Source organism: Euprymna scolopes, chromosome 16 (genome assembly GCF_053919585.1).
Source record: "Euprymna scolopes isolate OS-2025 chromosome 16, ASM5391958v1, whole genome shotgun sequence".
Classification (NCBI taxonomy): Eukaryota; Metazoa; Mollusca; class Cephalopoda; order Sepiida; family Sepiolidae; genus Euprymna; species Euprymna scolopes.
The window spans coordinates 144,131,108-144,147,286 of record NC_136497.1 but is presented as its reverse complement, the minus strand read 5'-3'; the positions used below and the strand labels follow the sequence as shown (position 1 = coordinate 144,147,286).

General features: G+C 34.5%; 1 protein-coding gene across 2 annotated transcripts in view; it reads right to left on the bottom strand.

Annotated features, from left to right (window-relative positions):
• LOC145296142 (uncharacterized) overlaps window positions 1-7,766 on the bottom strand; it is a 44,447-nt gene extending 36,681 nt beyond the window's left edge. For both annotated transcript variants that reach the window (XM_080142317.1, XM_080142315.1), the window contains exon 1: window positions 6,697-7,766. The gene's annotated coding sequence lies outside the window, so the exon portion shown is untranslated. The remainder of the gene's footprint in view (window positions 1-6,696) is intronic.
• Between the last annotated feature and the right edge of the window lie 8,413 nt (window positions 7,767-16,179).

Here is a 16,179-nt window from a genome sequence, read left to right as displayed (position 1 = left end):
AAGTCACGGCCAAAATCGGTTAAGATCAATGGAAGTGGTAAAATATTTTCTCTCTAATAAATTCCTCCTCCCCCTGCCACCACTTAACACCGTTTGGGGATCGTTCACAAGGAACAGTTGAGAAGAGAACACCGGTTTGGCTTCGTAGTTCTTTCATGTGAAGTTATTTAAAATCACTATACTAAGCTGCAGTGCTCTGTGGCGTAGTGGTTAGCGTGCTGGACAATTCACATTATATTTTCACGTTCGCGCCGACCTACCGCAGTCGTTTTTTTTTTGTTTTTTTTTTCCTAAACAACTGGAATGGACTTTTCTTGGTGGCCGAACTGTTAACGTTGCAGATGTTTTTTTTTCACACTTTATTTTCCTACTTTTACTCATGACTCCGGGTTTGATCCTACTTACTTACCATAACATTTTTTAAAACTCCCCCCCCCCCGTCCCGGAAACAACCCCCGGGCAACGCCGGGTACCCCCGCTAGTTTATCTATCTATATAAATAAAATGAACTCATTTTTTCCCGTCTAATTTTGACATTAATAGGATTAAAAATCAAGATATTTCATGCAAATATAATATGCACAAACGGCAGAACAATATCTGAGGTGTGTTATAGGCTTATTATTTCTCAAATTCCTCGATAATCTTAGATTTCTATACTTTTTCTGCTGAGAAGTCACGGCCAAAATCGGTTAAGATCAATGGAAGTGGTAAAATATTTTCTCTCTAATAAATTCCTCCTCCCCCTGCCACCACTTAACACCGTTTGGGGATCGTTCACAAGGAACAGTTGAGAAGAGAACACCGGTTTGGCTTCGTAGTTCTTTCATGTGAAGTTATTTAAAATCACTATACTAAGCTGCAGTGCTCTGTGGCGTAGTGGTTAGCGTGCTGGACAATTCACATTATATTTTCACGTTCGCGCCGACCTACCGCAGTCGTTTTTTTTTTGTTTTTTTTTTCCTAAACAACTGGAATGGACTTTTCTTGGTAGCCGAACTGTTAACGTTGCAGATGTTTTTTTTTCACACTTTATTTTCCTACTTTTACTCATGACTCCGGGTTTGATCCTACTTACTTACCATAACATTTTTTAAAACTCCCCCCCCCCGTCCCGGAAACAACCCCCGGGCAACGCCGGGTACCCCCGCTAGTTTATCTATCTTCTATATAAATAAAATGAACTCATTTTTTCCCGTCTAATTTTGACATTAATAGGATTAAAAATCAAGATATTTCATGCAAATATAATATGCACAAACGGCAGAACAATATCTGAGGTGTGTTATAGGCTTATTATTTCTCAAATTCCTCGATAATCTTAGATTTCTATACTTTTTCTGCTGAGAAGTCACGGCCAAAATCGGTTAAGATCAATGGAAGTGGTAAAATATTTTCTCTCTAATAAATTCCTCCTCCCCCTGCCACCACTTAACACCGTTTGGGGATCGTTCACAAGGAACAGTTGAGAAGAGAACACCGGTTTGGCTTCGTAGTTCTTTCATGTGAAGTTATTTAAAATCACTATACTAAGCTGCAGTGCTCTGTGGCGTAGTGGTTAGCGTGCTGGACAATTCACATTATATTTTCACGTTCGCGCCGACCTACCGCAGTCGTTTTTTTTTTGTTTTTTTTTTTCCTAAACAACTGGAATGGACTTTTCTTGGTGGCCGAACTGTTAACGTTGCAGATGTTTTTTTTTCACACTTTATTTTCCTACTTTTACTCATGACTCCGGGTTTGATCCTACTTACTTACCATAACATTTTTTAAAACTCCCCCCCCGTCCCGGAAACAACCCCCGGGCAACGCCGGGTACCCCCGCTAGTTTATCTATCTTCTATATAAATAAAATGAACTCATTTTTTCCCGTCTAATTTTGACATTAATAGGATTAAAAATCAAGATATTTCATGCAAATATAATATGCACAAACGGCAGAACAATATCTGAGGTGTGTTATAGGCTTATTATTTCTCAAATTCCTCGATAATCTTAGATTTCTATACTTTTTCTGCTGAGAAGTCACGGCCAAAATCGGTTAAGATCAATGGAAGTGGTAAAATATTTTCTCTCTAATAAATTCCTCCTCCCCCTGCCACCACTTAACACCGTTTGGGGATCGTTCACAAGGAACAGTTGAGAAGAGAACACCGGTTTGGCTTCGTAGTTCTTTCATGTGAAGTTATTTAAAATCACTATACTAAGCTGCAGTGCTCTGTGGCGTAGTGGTTAGCGTGCTGGACAATTCACATTATATTTTCACGTTCGCGCCGACCTACCGCAGTCGTTTTTTTTTTGTTTTTTTTTTCCTAAACAACTGGAATGGACTTTTCTTGGTGGCCGAACTGTTAACGTTGCAGATGTTTTTTTTTCACACTTTATTTTCCTACTTTTACTCATGACTCCGGGTTTGATCCTACTTACTTACCATAACATTTTTTAAAACTCCCCCCCCCGTCCCGGAAACAAACGCCCGGGCAACGCCGGGTACCCCCGCTAGTTTAAAAATAAAATGCTATTTAAAAAAGAAAAGAAAAGGTCGATAAAAGTGACACATAAACAGTAAAAAAAAAGTCGATAAAAGTGATTAAAAACAAAGGCGATAGAAGTGAGATATTATTAATAAATGTGTAATAATTTCTTTTATTTCAATATTCATAAACAGTAAATAAAAAAAGTCGATAAAAGTGATAAAAACAAAGGCGATAAATGTCCTTTGCTCATGCGTAGGGAGAAGCCAGTGTTTTTTTTTATGGTGTTCGGCAGGGAACTCTAATCGCGACCAGTACCGATAAGTGTCCAATCGATAATAATTTGCTGAAAAAATGTAAATTTCTGACTGTCTGTCTGGCTCGAACGCAAACTGAATTAAAGACAGGAGTGATTTTAAAAAAAACCCTCTTAATTAAGCGATTAAGTAGAAAAAGGAAGGAAGAAAATATTTGTGTATGGAACGAATACTTAAAACAGACGTGTACTTGACCTTTTGCTGAAGATTTTTTTTCAATACGGATTTGAGCGTTAATCGAAATAGGAGAGTTATTTCAACAGTCCCTATGCTATAATTGAAGCGACAGTGATATAAATAACAAATTCCGGTAAAATCCATTGAAAGCGGTCGGTGGTTTGGTTCTATGAGAAAATAAAGCTGTGTACGCATTATAAATGTTTCTTTTCTGTGTCTTACGTTATACATTAGTACATTAGGGGTCATTTCGAGTTAAAAGTTCATCTGGACTAGAGAAAATCATGATTTAAATGTGTATGTCTCGTCTAAATAACTAACGATAATTCTCTGATATGGCCGACCAGACGGGTGATCAAAAAGTCAGATCGAGCGTACCGGAAAACGAAATGAAATCAAATTGACAATTGGCCTTTTTTTTTTTTTTTTTTTTTTTTTTTTTGGCTTGAACTTTGCGCTTTTCAGATTAATTTGTTATGCTTTATTTCCTTGGTGGATAATTTTTTTTTTTTTTTGCCCGTTTTTTTTGGGGGGGGGGGGTTCTTGAATAATAAAAAAAATAACTCGACTGTTTTTTATTCAAACGTAAATAAAATTCAATTTCGATTTGGCTCATTTCGTTAGTCTAATTTCGTTTTCCGGTACGCGGGTACGCTCGATCTGACTTTTTGATCACCCGTCACGTCTGGTCGGCCATATTAGATATTCATCGTTAGTTATTTACACGAGACATACACATTTAAATCATGATTTTCTCTAGTCCAGATGAGTGCAGTAAATAAACTTTTAACTGGAAATGACCCCTAATGTACTAATGTATAACGTAAGACACAGAAAAGAAACATTTATAATGCGTAAACAGCTTTATTTTCTCATAGAACCACCGACCGCTTTCAATGGATTTTACCCAAATTCCAAAATACATCAATCATTTATATCGCCACGCCCCTTTTTCATTATTGGCAAAAGTTCGGACTGGGGTCTATCGTTTGGGGGTTCCTATTTACAATGCCTCCCCACGGGACAGAGTCGTTTTTTAACGTGGAGAAAAGGAACAAAAATAAAAATTGTCTCAGTCGTGAAGGATTTCTCCTTCACTGACAGAGAACAAGAAATTGAAGTGCAGCATCTGAAGAACAGATACTACACTTTGATCTTGTCCCGCGTTTGGGGGTTACTCCAACCTTCCCTCCCCTAAAACATCCGGATGATTATCTGTTATGACACCTGATTACAAAAAAGTAAATTCTAAAATTCTTTCCTTTTTGGGGGAGAGGGTACTTCTATATTATAATAAAAAAAAATATTGAATTTCAAGTAAAAAAAAAAAAAAAAAAAAAATGGTAATGTTATGTCACAATTAGTAACATATCCAAAATTTACGGCAAACGATAAGGTAGAAAAATAATTATTTGTGAAAAACATGTCCGATAACAGTAAAAAAATAAATTCAGTGCTAATGCTGTAAAAATTAAAAATTGTAAAAAAAAAAAAAATACGAAAATAAAAAATATATAGTGGGAGTTGTAAAGGTCAACTAAAGGAGAAAGTGTACTTGTATATGTTAGTGTTATCGACAAGTATTTTTTTTTTTTTTTTTTTTGGGCTTTAAAATTTTACCTGGGACCGTTAAAAGTAAATTTTATCAAACTAAAACAAGAAAAACAAAGAAAACGAAAGATAATAAATCACAACGATTTTTTTTTTCTGGTTGTCCGGCTCGAACGCAAACTGCCCGAATTAAAGACGGGAGTGATTCTATAAAAAAAAAAAAATCCTCTTAATTAAACACTAAGGTTGAAAGGGGAATGTAGAAATAATGTGTGTATGAACGAATGCTTGAAACAGTGACACGTACTTGACCTTGGCTGAATATTTTTTTAATACGGATTTTGGCGTTAATCGTAATAGGCGTTATTTCAACAGTCCATTTGCAACAATTTAACTGAAAATTCTATTTTTGAAATAGCACGGTAACATAAGTGCACAAGCACCAAATGAATATATATATATATATATATATATATATATATATATATATATATATATATATATATATATATATATATACACACACACACACACACACATTCCTAAAAAGAACATTTACGGCACGACGGCACGACGCCCTTTTTTATTCTTTGGCAGAAATTCGGAATTGAAATCGCAAATCGCATCTTAACTCCCACTTCTGATCACCCCCATCACCAAAAAGGTGCCTATGCAGTATGCACTTATGTTACCGTGATGAATTAATAACGTTATTATTTAAAAAAAAAAAAACGAAAACATTCTTAACACAGGGAGGGCGTTTTGTAATTATCTGTACTTTCAGCCAACAATTTAGAAGAAAAAACATATCGAAAAACTTCAATTTAACCTGAAAATACTATGTAAAAAAAAGAAAATAGCACGGTAACATAAGTGCATAAGTACCCAAAACAAACATTCGAAATTTTATTTTTTATTTAATTTATAAAAACAGATTAAAATAAACTGAATTTCAAAAGTTATTTTTTTATTTTCTTTCCAACTTAACACTCACCTTTTAATTGACAGCTTTTACATATTTTCGAGTATGCTAAAAACGAATATCACATTCAAAGTCGGTGCAAATAAGCAGTTTTCTTAATATTAAGACATTTTTCCAATGTATTACTTAATGAATGCCAGTGGCGTTCGATATTTTTAACATAGGGAGGTGTTTTGTAACACGCATTAGTACTTACTTGTTCAGTTTGGAAAAAACATGGCCGCCAGGGAAAACATAATGGATTATGTTGTATATAATCTTAATATCAAGACAACTGCTGGTCTGACCAAAAATTTAAATATGATATTCGTTTTCAGCATAACCGAACAACCTAGAAAAACCGTCATATGAGGTGGAAAAAAAGTAAAAAAAAAAGACCATTTACAAATTGTGTGTATATATATATATATATATATATATATATATATATATACATATATATATACATATATATATACATATATATATATATACATATATATATATATACATATATATATATATATATATACATATATATATATATATATATATATATATATATATATATATATATATAAGAGCAAATAGTTAATAAAACATGTTAAAAACACTTTGAAAGGCATTTAAAAACATATTTTATCTGGAAAGGAAACACTTGATAAGTGGATAGTCCTTAATCTGCGGAGTTTCGAAGAAATACTTTCCTTCTCATCAGAGGGTAGGAATTAGCAAAATGCGGGATCGGATTTTGCATACAAAAGTATTTGATGAAACTGCAAGTAAGTCAAAGATCTTACTTGATAACAAAAAGTGAAGCAGATGGAATATTGTGAAGAAAAAAGTGAGTTCACGTGAATGTATATATATATATATATATATATATATATATATATATATATATATGTGTGTGTGTGTGTGTGTGTGTGTGTGTGTGTGTATTCTTGTAAATAAATAATAAATGTAAAATAAAAAGGATTTTAATTTCTTTAATGATAATCTTTTTTCTTTTCTTTTTGAATACTAAAATAAAAAAAAAACTAAAAAAAAAAGCAAATATATCGACAAAAAACGAAATGACCTCAATTTTGAACCGCATTTTTTTTCTTTCAATATTAAAACAAAAGATACAAAAAGATGAATCAATATTGTTTCTATTGTGAAAAAAATATAATTTAAAAAATAATGTAATATTTGGAAATAAGATTTTACTTACAATTTATCTTTTGTAAATGTTTTTTTAACTTCAAGAAGAAAAAACGTGTGATTTGTTGAATTGCTGGAAAAGTTGCTAAAAGTGAAACAAAGTTAGTGAAAAAGTATGACGTCAGACAATTTTGAAGCAATATGATTGGTTGATTTATAAATAGTACTGGGGCTTTCCGTAAAATCTTTAACTTAGTTGAAATAAATCAGTACTGTTTCGCTGTATCACAGCTTATCTGTTTGGCTAGGCTAGCAACTACCTCAAGCCAGGATTTTTTTAAATTTTTTTTTTAATTACATTTTCACCCCAAACAAGGCAAATTGCCACTTTGGTGTAGGGGGCTACTATCAGGGGCAACAACTACTTGGGTACTATGTAGGGATTTGGGCAGCAAGATGTCGGTTCACGTTACACTTGAACTTCTGCACGTCAGTACTGTTGAGGAAGCAGAGACCTGGAATGGAATTCCAGAGTCTAGCGGTTCTGGGGAAGAAACAATTGGAGTAAAAATATCTTTTACATATAGGGATCTCTACAGTGTGGGGGTGGGATTTAGCAGCTTGTCGGGTTTGTCGAGGGTGCTCACGTCGTGGGGGCACAAGTGATTGCAGTTCGTCAGAGCATTCACCACTAAAATACTTGTAGAAAAGGCAGAGGGATGCAACATTTCGTCGATGGGAAAGCTTAGATGCCAGTTCAGGGCCTATCAGGTTTGCGACTCTCTTTTGAACCTTGTCAAGGAGCGAGAGACTAGTAGCAGATGCACCAGCCCAGATGTGACAGCAATACTCCATACATGGACGAATAGTGGCCTTATAGAGGTACAGGATACTTTTGGGTGTTAGTAGTTGTCTAGCACGGTAGAGAGAGCCCACCTTTCTTGCAGCGGCCCTGGCAATGCCTTCAATGTACTTGTTCCAACTCATGTTTCCTGTGAACGTTAGGCCAAGCAGTTTGAAAGATGTACTCTCAGCTAAAGAGTCGTTGGCCATTGCTATAGGTGGTAGAGAGGGTTTCTTGTAATTATTGAATGAAACTAGTTTAGTCTTGGCAGCATTGAACGCGACCAACCACTTTTGTCCCCATTCCACTACAGATTGGAGGTCTTCCTCTTGTGTTTCTGCCATTTCTTTAGAAATGTGTTCATTCGTCTTCCTGTCGTGCCTGCCATAGAGTGTAGTGTCATCAGCATATATACCCATCTCAGAGGCAATGTTGTCAGGGAGGTCATTTATGAATATCAGGAACAATAGAGGTCCAAGGATAGAACCCTGGGGCACCCCCGCATTTATATCATATTGTTTAGATGTACGACCGTCGAGGACAACCTGGATTTTTCTCTTATCTAAGAAGGATTTAATTATGTTAAGCATTCTACCAGTGATACCGTATGATCTAATTTTCCTGAGGAGACCCTCATGCCATACCCTGTCAAAAGCCTTAGATATATCTAGAGCTACCGCTCTGCCCTTCCCCGCTTTGTCCAGTGAATGGTATATACGTTCAGAGATTACAGTTAGGATGTCTGCTCTGAAACGGGCTTGTCTAAATCCATATTGTTTGTCAGTCAGAAGTTTAGCATCTGTAAGGTGATGGACTAGAGCATGGTTAATTAAGGTCTCAAATATTTTGGCAAAAAGTGGGAGGAGGCTAATGGGGAGATAATTTGATGGGTCAGTCCTTTCGCCAGAATTCTTAAATATTGGTACCACAGAAGCAGTTTTCCAACAGCCTGGAAAGCAAGCTTCATTAAGTTGTAGAGTTTGGAGAAAACTGGAGCTACTTCGGCTGAGCACTTTTTTAATAGCACAGCTGGGATAAGATCGAGTCCACATGCTTTTGAAGTGTCAAGGTTTTTTATGATAGCATGCACCTGAGCAGAGGTGGTTTTCAGATCGTCTAGCGTGGCGTCTGTCCGCATAGGAAAGTCAGGTAGGGGGTGGTTGGAAGGGTCCAGTGTGGAGTTTGAGGCAAACCGACTGGCAAGCATGTTAGCCTTGTCGGTTGCTGAGGAGACAACCTCGTGATTGTTGGTTAGTGGGGGAATTGTTGATTGCCCATTATTTACTACACTGTTGTAGATTTTCCAGAAGTCTCGAGTTACTAGTTTTTGTCCTTCGATGCGCTTTTTAGTGGTTTCTGTAAATTCTCTCTTAGCTGTCGCTATTTCTTTCTTAACGTTATTTCTAGCTTCTATATACTTCAGTCTGTTTGAACCGGATTTATGTTGGTTAAACTACGGTATGCATGCTGCTTTTGAGCAATGGCAGTTGCGCAAGTCGACGTAAACCATTGGGGAGAGTGGGGCTTACTATAAAATTTCCGCATGGGAACATGCGCTTCGATTGCAGTTTTGAATCAGTCAGTAGTCTCGTTTGCACACTGTTCAGCAGTGAGAAAAAAAAATATTTCTCCATGGGGCATCTCTGATTAGTTCCCTGATGGCTTCCCAGTCAGCCTTTTTATAATATCTCGTTGTTTTGAGCACTGGCTCTTCAGTTTTGGCTATAGAGTTTAGGGCGATTTCAACCATTATCACTGCATGATCAGCGTTCCCGAGTGGGCTGTGGGCCTTCGAAATGCAGTCATCGGGAACTGTGGTCAAAAACAGATCTAGAAGTGATGCGTGTTGTTCTTCCTGGTCAGGGAAATGGGTTGGAAACGTAACAATTTGTGATAGGGAGTGAGATATAGTGAAGCTATGAGTTGTGCTGCCCACTGCATCTGTGTAAGTAGAGAATCCAAGCCAGTTTTTGTGGTGGACATTAAAGTCACCAAATACATGTATTTGTGCGCTAGTGTCGAGGGACAGTGCCGTGTCTATGCTGTCAGAGACTTTGTTTATTATGGTGCAGTCCTGAGTCGAGGGAGAGCGGTAGAGAAAATAATAGTAGCTAATATTGTGTTGCATGTTTAGTCTAAAACACATAAAGGCTTGATCATCTGTTTCTAGGTTTGTTTCTCTAGTCAGGGGGAGGGTATTACGAATGTAAACTCCAAGTCCGTGCATGTGTCTGTCAGAGTCCTTATGGCAGAGTGGGAGATATCCAGGCATGTTAAAGTGGTTAGAGGGGATGGAGGAGTGTAGGTTAGTATCACTTAGTGCTAAGATATCTGGGGTATTTGTTAAGAGAAATGCTTGAAACTTGGAACAACAAATCAGTAAAAGTTTGGTAGATGGTCACAATTGTGTTTTTATTCTCTAGGCACTTCAAACGAATGTGAAGAATTGTGAAAAAAAAGGAACGCACGATCCCGTGACGTCAGACTTGTGTTAACTATGCGAACTATGGAAAAGCAGAAACGACTTAATGATTTTTTAAAAACCTTTGTTTATCTTATTCCAACTGCAATTAATAATTAATCTTTGTTATAATTTTTTGGGGTTTTAAGATTTACACAGTTTAATGATTAATAATATTATAAAAATTTGTATATTAAATATGAAATACGGTTTTACTGAATGTTTTTTTGGTTACCTACGGGCTTCCATACATAATATTATAAAAATTTGTATATTAAATATGAAATACGGTTTTACTGAATGTTTTTTGGGTTACCTACGGGCTTCCATCCATAATATTATAAAAATTTGTATATTAAATATGAAATACGGTTTTACTGAATGTTTTTTTGGTTACCTACGGGCTTCCATACATAATATTATAAAAATTTGTATATTAAATATGAAATACGGTTTTACTGAATGTTTTTTTGGTTACCTACGGGCTTCCATACATAATATTATAAAAATTTGTATATTAAATATGAAATACGGTTTTGCTTAATATGTACAAGTATTCATTTGGTTAATTACCAGCTTCCATACTTATGTTTGGTAAAAAGAGACAAACAAGATATCGTAGTGGGTGATAAAAAGGTTTAATTTTTGTGCAATAATATTTTAATTGGTTTTAATCTGGTGATAAAATAGCTGGCAAGAGCGATGATTTTAAATTTAATATAAAAAAAAATTATACGCAGTTAAAAATCTGTGTTGGTACGGAACATTTTTAAATAAAGGAATTTTAATCGTTTTAATCTTTTAAAAATGAACTCATTTTTACGAAGTTTCTTTTTCTTGCCAATTCAACTGATAATAGTATATATTAATTAGAAAATTTCGAACAAAATAAATAGGGGAGGAGGGGCACGCACTAAAAAAATATTTTCCTTCATATATTTTATTGAAACTGCATTTTATGTGTAATTCCATTCTAAAATGGATAAGTATCAAAAATTTCACAAAAATCTGACCATTAGTTAATTTTTGCTAGATTTATTAAACACAGGTATGTTTTCACGTTCGGAATTAAAGCGTCAATTATGTAAACAAGATTTTCTTCACGTAATTTCATTATTTCCGTACAATGAAAATTTTTTTTTTTAATTATTACTAGTTTATTTTGTCCTTCTTGTAAATGGTATAAAATTACATTGATAATATTAACTCATAATAAAGTTACATCGTGTTACAGATGGGGGGGGGTAATTCTATGGTGAATTTTGGAGGTGCCTATTATTCTTGTATTAGTTTAAAAATTATTTTGGTTTCAAATCTAAATAAAAAGTTTGACCCATGTCCAAGTCACCTACATCTAAAAGTTCAAGTGTTTGGATCAAAAATTAGCGGAGGAGTTTGGTAGAGTCTGCAAAAGTAAACTTTTTCAACCTTGACATTTTGGCGGATAAATTTTCGCCCCAAAACTGATTAGAATGTTTGCCGTATGTCTGAATACCCGTTATGTCAAATTGCAAATGTTCAGACCAAAAATTAGCTGAGTAGTTTGCAACGGTCAAGTATTTTTAACTTTGACTCCTTGGAAGCTCAGATATTTGAAACCAATAAGTGGAAAATACATGTTTTCGTTTCTTTTAAATCAAGTTTGCTTTTTTGTTTTGTTTTTTTGTATCGAAAATTTCACGAAAATCTGACCACTAGTTTATTTTTGCTAGATTTATTAAACACAGGTATGTTTTCACGTTCGGAATGTCTACTACATGGGAACGTTATTTTAAAGCGCCAATTATGTAAACACGATTTCGTCTCGCAATTTCATTATTTTCGTTCGATGAAAAAAAAAAAATTTTTTTTTAATTATTACTGGTTTATTTTGCCCTTATTTTAAATGGTACAAAAGTTATACTGATAATATTAATTTATAATAAAGTTACATTGTGCTACATATAGGGTGGGGTAATTCTCTGGTGAATTCTGGAGGTGCTTATTATGCTTATATTAGTTTAAAAATCATTTTGGTTTCAAATCTAAATAAACAGTTTGACCCATGTCTAAGTGACCTACATATAAACTTTCATATGTTTAGACCAAAAATTAGTAGTTTGCAAAGGTCAAATATTTTGAACTTTGACTCCTTGGAAGCTCAGATATTCGACCCGACCCGATTAAAAAGCTGGCCATATCTCTGAATACCCTTTAGATAAAATTTCAAACGTTCAGACCAAAAATTGGCTGAGTAATTTGGTAGAGATCACAGAGGTCCAATTTCTTTTAACTTTGACCTCAATTTTGACCGCTTAACATTTATTATTTTGTGCACAAGTCAAGTTAAAAAGTTTGATCCGTGTCCAAGTAACCTTAACATTCAGTTAAAAGTTACATATGCCGTTACGCATTATTTGGATTAATATTATTTACTCATTAACATTCAACTAAATTGAACACCTACTTTGTGACCATCACCGAGAAAAATATTGCGACAATATTTTTTCTCGGTGGTGGTCACAAAGAACATGTTCAATTCAGTAGAGCATTATTATTGAAAACTGATCCCTGACAATAAAAGTTATAAAAAGTTTTTTTATTTTTTTACAATTTTACTTTTTCTTATCTGAAAGTTAAGTTTGTTATCGATTAGATAAACTGGAAAAAAACTTACATTGTGGTATTTACGGGGGGGGGCATTTTCATAAACGTCTTCCTAATCTCATATTAATAGAGAGTTGTTGTAGCCCCCAACATCAAAGTAGCACCAAGCATAGATTGGAGTCATTAGGCAAAAAAAAAAAAAATATTATTATTTTTATTTTCGAAATCATAAAAACTATTTTCTTTTATATAAAACATTTTCACACTCTAAGTCTGAATTACGTCCAGATAAATTATCATTTTCATTACTTTTCATTCAGTTTGTATTTGACTACATTTACGTAAGTTTTTTTTCTTTTTACATCCTTCATCTGTCAAATAATTTACACCGCTAAAGTACAAATTTCTCCTGTATTACATTGCCTACGGATATATTTATTTGTTTTGTATTGGCTTTTGTTTTTTGTGTTGCTTTGAACTATAGTTGTTTTTTGTTTAGTTCTCTTTTCAGGACTCCTTTTCTACACTGCTCAGAAATTAACTTGTTAGGTACTTTTTTTTACCTTACCACCAACTACACTATTTCCATTAAACTGTCGAATTATAAAGGTTTTAGACTATGCTAAATAAGACAATCTATTTTAACTTTGGCAGTGACAAGTAAGTTTAGAGATATAATGACATGCATTATGCACTGTAATTCACTGTTCTACACATGCGTGATAAAAAGTGTATTTGCCTCCGTACGACGCTGCCATCCATCCCAATTTTTTTTGTTTATAGTCTTTGCAGGTAGATATGTTGACAACTTATATCAAGGTTGAACTTGGAACAAATACTTGGACAGTCCCCTACACTCATAAAATAGGGTGTATATTAAGAAAACCGTTCTTACCATGGTGAGGTTGGTCGTGTCTATTCATTACAACATTCTTAACATGAGGAGGTTGGGGCTGTCTATTCTGAAACCCATTAGAGCGTTGGGATTGGCCACCAACAACCGTGGTTTAATTTTTACGAGGAGGGGGACATGCTTCTACCAGATAAGGTCATCAAGCTATGGTGACAAATGTTAATTTGAAAATAAAATAGAAGACTGGCTTGCCAGTTTGCCACTCGAAATGGTCCAACTAGTTCATCACAGATTATTCCATCCTAAAACAGGATACCTCCACCTCCCTGTTGACGATGGAATCGATGAGATAGGGAATTCATGATGCCTCTAAACTTTGGCCCACCCATCCGGTCAATCAAGGGTTGCTCTGGACTCATCGGTAAAAAGAACATTTTCAAAGGTGGTTTTCCTGTATTTTTTAATCCAAGCCTAAAGTTTTAATGTTTCTTGCATTTTTGTTTAAGACATTGCTACGTGTCTTTCTAGACAAAAAATGTATTCCAGCCTCGTCAAATATAGCAGCACTGTTGCTGCTCGGTTGCTTGATAAGTTGACGGCGAATTTTTTCTCACATCACGAACAGAAACTGACTTTCTTATATTTTTGCCTTTACTTGATTTGATGTTTGGATTTTCAACGAATGAAGACAGTGTTCTTCGAGCTCTTCTAAGCTTCTTGGCTAGATCCACACGAGATCAACCTTCTACAAGGCTTACGACAACACATTCTTTTTCACTAGTTGTCAATTGACACTTTCTGGGAGACGTACAATAAAAGGAAACACACTTAAAATTACCATAAAATAGAAAAATTAGCATAATTTTCAAAATATTTGTTCAAATACCACAAAAGTCAGGAAAATAAGGCACCTTGTTATGTTCTTTCATAGTAATTTCAGAATTAAAAACATTGATTTGCAATAAAGTCATACACAGGGTTTATTCGAATGAACCCCAATCTATTATTGTAGATGAGAAGGCAAAGTTGGTAGTGATAAACGAAACTTGATTCTCCCCTGAAGTAAAACAAGCAAAGGTTCAAATGCTGATTGTGATAATCAAAACTTGAACCAATATAAAAAGTAATTATTTATTTAATAATATTTTGGACAAATGATCTATTGGATTGGATTTAGACATTCATATGAATAATTGCCAACATATTGCAGTAGTCAAGATCTTGTTCCTCTGCTTAACTCGTCCTTGAACAAAGCAAGGAGTATCCAATTTCTCATACAAAGTTCCATCTGCAAAATCACTCCTGATATATTTCTCCCTCTTTCTGTCTCCCTCGTCCAACCACTGTTAGAGTATGGTATTCATACTTCTTCCCCCATATCTAATACAAAATAATCAGCTTCCGGAGAGAGTTAAGAGACTGGCTACTCAAATGATGTAGGGCCTATCGAGTCTTGCTTGAACACCATCGGTTGCGTGTTGACTTGATTTTTTCCTATAATGTCACGGGCACTACAAGAAAGTTATTGTGGTTTTTATTTTTTTAAATTCAGATAAACATATCTCGGCTCAAACAACAATTTATTGATTTAGATAAACACTATCAGAATGAAGATATTTTTGCCAATGCAAATCAAGGGTATTTATGCAAGTAACGTAAAAAATCTTGCATTCTGGTGGCGATGTTTTTATTTAATGTAACGTATTTAATTATTTAATATATTGGACAAATACTGAATCAACGATTAACAAATGATCAAGTCATTCATTAAACTCTTCAGATATTTTAGCATTAAGTGAAACAAGCCTACCCTCCTCAATCCCCTCTAACTGCTTTTACATAACAGGATATCTCCCGCTCTGCCATAAAGACTCGAATAGATATATGCCCGGATTTGGAGTTTATATTCGAAGCACTCTTCCTTTAACTAGAGAGCAAGTACTGACCAAAATCATTCTCAAGCCTGACTGCAAAAGGTCCCCTGTCAGACTGATTGTTAAAGAAGTATCCAAACAACGCTTATTCAGTCTGTGCAAGGTAATTATCATTGCATTATTTTTTTAATTAGAACAAAAAAATCAGAAAAAATTCTAGTAAAATATTGATGGTCAAGGAAATAAGATAGAAACACAAAGAAACGAGGCCTAATTAGAGTTTGGACCCGTTTTTTTAGGGAGGGGAGGTCACACTGTATGCCTGGGAGTGTTCCCAAAAAACTAGGTTTTGTATCGATATGCCTCCGATAAATATAATGTCTGATGAAAGAAGGAACAGTACAATTTGGACTAAAGTTTACACCCTTATGAAACCTACCACCACAAATGCATTTGAGAAGTTTTGCAAGGTCTGGAGTATAAAACCAGATTATAAGACAAAAGCACGTTCGAAATGAAGTTTTCTGTTTAGAGCACAATTGAACCATGATACTTGACTTTTGCACTTTAAACTTTAATTGCAGCCATCATATAAAAATAGTTGCATAAAACCAACAAAATTCTCTACAGTGCAATGTAGACTACAATTTATTGTGGACTACTAAGTTGCTGCATGGAGGCATATGAAGCTTCCTCTCGGTGCATCGCGATAAGTCTTTGACTAGAATAAAAATGATTCAATGGAGACAAGTGAAAAATATTAATAAAAATAGAAATTTTATTCTTTTCTTCCAAGAAGTTTATTGAAACATTAAAATATTTTAAATGTTTTTACATCACAGCAAATACATTGAAACATAATTCAGGGAATCCCAAAAGAAACTGATGGTTAAAAAAAATTCATAACTTTCTTAATTTTTTATATTTTTATTTTA